This window comes from Aplidium turbinatum, chromosome 3, assembly GCF_918807975.1.
Source record: "Aplidium turbinatum chromosome 3, kaAplTurb1.1, whole genome shotgun sequence".
Lineage (NCBI taxonomy): Eukaryota > Metazoa > Chordata > Ascidiacea > Aplousobranchia > Polyclinidae > Aplidium > Aplidium turbinatum.
The window spans coordinates 37,283,430-37,286,962 of NC_137474.1; positions in this window are offsets into that span (position 1 = coordinate 37,283,430).

Below are 3,533 nucleotides of genomic sequence, written 5' to 3' on the forward strand. Positions count from 1 at the left end.
TAGGACTATCCTATAGTCACCAGAAGAGCGCAAGTCACTTTATTTATCAAATGCCTGGTGAACAGTTTCACTATGTATTAACCTTTAGTGTTCAATTAAAAATGGTAGCCTTCTCAATTGTGTCGGGCTGCTTTGTTGGATGTTTGTGAAAGGACTGAACAAAAATAGCAAAGTTTAGTGACGGGGACAGTTGTAAAGGTGACGTAATTTTGTTGCATCTAGGACTGTTCAAAACAACGTTTCGTCTTGGCAAAAAACTGTCCTGGATTAGTTTCGTTTCATTGTAAACTGAAAACAAGAATTTCAAAATGTAAATAACATTCTCAAAATTGATGTGCTGAATATTTAAAGTGTGTGACATTGCCCTGATGTTTTTCAAAAGATTGTTAAATGTTAGAGCACTTTGTAAAAAATTTGCTTCAGATATTTAGCCACATTTCCTTCAAAGTCTGAGAAGGGATGTAATTTTTTCAGTTAAAACGTTTCTCATTCAACTTGGTCTACATTAGATTATTATCATTCAAATTAATGTATTTCGACTGAATATCGTAAAGATTGGACTACCCAGATTTTTTTTCAAAAAGTTTTGGAATTAGTTTACTAAATAGCCAACAGTACATTTTCATTAGATAAACGTTGACTTTGTTTTATGACCAGATGCCACAACCCCTGAAAACAAAAACGTTACTATGCCACTCTCAAGACTACCATTTTTAATCGTCCCAAACAAAACTTAATAGAAAATAAATTTATTATGCCATCCCTTAATTTCGCTATTATGCCACGTGAAGGAGCCGAAAGAGTCCAAGCTGGCCAGGGAGATGAGCAAGAATTGGGTTTCGAAGTTTTACTAAACACATTGAAGAGAATCTTCAGCAAGAAATTAGCTCCAAGGTTACGCGCCAGATCAAGCGATTTTGGGTTTGGCTTTCGGGTTGTGCGCCTGAGCAACGCATTATAGGACTGCTCCCCATTTAGTGGAAGGAACAATTCCCCAGCAATCATCGGAAACTTTTTTCTGTCAATCTCGGTGACCGGTCTGATCAAGAAGGCTTTAAAACTGGCCGAGCTGAAGCACATCCCAGACTCCATGACGAGCGACGGTTGGCTGAACAATTTCAAATTTGATTTGGCTGGCTAATGATAAAGTTGGCTGAACAATTTCATTTCGCTCGCTTAGTTGCTCAATCATTCATTGACCTAACCAGCGCCATAGAAATCGAGTGTTTTCAGCAGTTGCTTAGCTACAAAAGGTGTGAATTTTGGTGTCTCTGAAAAAGTATAGGCTACAATCCTACAAAGTAAAACATGTTGCTCACCGAAGTACAGGTAGTCAACAAGTTAAATAACCTACTCCTGAGTTTATAGAAGTATGAAGAATTATGCGCCTTGTGTAGGTCAACCTAGCCCAGGGGTTCTTAACCGGGGGTAAATTTACCCCCTGGGGGTAAATTTCACCTACCGAGGGGTAAATTTACTGAATCATAAATTAAGGCTTTCAGACAAAATTAGATCTGTAGAGTAGAAGAGTTCAAAAGAGAATTTACTCAAATTTTCCAACATTTGGTAATTGGAAAGTCAGTAGAAGTCGCAACGAGATTTCTGACCTCGAAGTCGAAATATGCCAGCACCTTGCCGCCTTAAAAAAGAACTTTGACGGTTACTTCAAAGGTGAAAGTTAACAGTAGCCTACTGCTCTTTGAATAACTCATCCCTTTGAAGCCAAGTTAGAAAGTATTGCTGATGATGATCTTTGCAAAGATGAATTGATTGATCTTCAATGTTCAACAACGCCTTTTTCCAAATTCTTATCGTGCAATGGTAACTTTTCTAAGTTTTGGTGTGGATTACAATTTTGGTAAAGAGGTCACTTTCTTCAACCACAGACATATACAGTACAACCAAGCAACCACACGGCATTTATCATAATCCATTAAAATTAATGGATTATGTTAAATGCCGTGTGGTTGCTTGGTTGTATACAGTATGTCTGTGGTGTGGATTAGTCGAAGAGTTTTCTACGCTGACTAAGCGTGCATTTGAAGTTATTATAGGCTACCTTTTCCAACTACTTATCTGTGTGAAGCAGGGTTCTCTTTATTGTTAACATTTAAAGCAAAACATTGATCTTGCTTAGTTCCCAAAGACGACATGAGAGTAGCTCTTTCAACGACTGTTCCAAGACATTATTTTTCACAGGACCCCGTCAAGAACAATCGTGTCTTCGGCATATAAACAGCTTGTTTTTGATATTTGCCAAGGTAAATCCAGACAAAAACGGATGTTTTGCATTTCTTCGCATGGTTGACTGGACACGATGACATTACAAGGGGCCACCAAAACGGTGGGGTAAATTTTACTTTTTTTATTCGGCAAGGGGTAAACAAAGCAAAAAAGGTTAAGAAACCCTGACCTAGCCTAAGCGCTAACCAACCAGAGATGCTCAGATTTCATGAGATGATTTTTGTTCTGCAAGATATTAGTTTGATTGGCAACATTGCAATTGCGAAAACCAGCCAAGCGTGAAGTGCTGGCAATTAGAACAACATCTCAGTAATTTCAGTATAGCCCTGTTACTGTACAGTTATAAGAAAACAGAAAGTTTAGCCTGCATTGTTGCAATTTAACTAACATCTTGTTCTTCAAACCTTCTAATTACACTATCGCATCATAATTGTTGGTTCATGTGAAATTTTGTTGTGGAAACCTCAATCGTATCCAGTTACCGTAGTTAGACAAATTGTTGGACGTTGTGTATGGTTTGGTTTGGTTGGTTTTGAATCTTTATCCTCGGACTGACAAAACCTTGATAGGTTATTCCTGGTAGTTTCGAATACTTATAGAGGCTCTTGACGTACCGTAGGGCCGGTTACCGAGATTGGCAGAGTGAAGTTTTCCGATTGTTCAAGTGTTCTTGCCAGAGAATTATTCCATGCACTAGGTGATGCTGAACGGAGAGCAGTCCTGAAAGTGCTTTGCTCAAGCGCACACCCCGAGAGTCGAATCAGCGCCGCACAATTTTGAGCCAGGTGCATAACCACTGAGGTAACGTGTATAATGTAGTGTGTAGTATATATCAAACAGTGGCGGATCCAAGGGGACGGAGCCATCGCCCCTTTAAAACACAGAAAATTAACTTTATTCATGGTGTATTTGCAAGGGGATGCAACCTATTTCATTCCCTGAGCACTTCGTCCCCCGATATCGACAAAGCCGAAGTCGCTGATCAGAGTTTCTGCAAACATGTTTAAATTTTCCTCTTGAATTTTTCTGGGCCATCACAAAATAAGTGTGACTAACTCGAGAACGAAATAGATTGCACACTTTGCAAGATTGGTTTAATGTATACCTACAAATCATTGTTGTTGAAATAGCCCACTTGCTGGATCTGCCCCTGTACCAAATCATAGACATTCTATTTGGACAAGAGAACATCTGTTTCATTATACAAAACATTAATTTAGCCAAATTGTAGAATTGGGATGATTCTACTGCAATAATAATAGTAAATTGTAAGCATATACTATTGATGC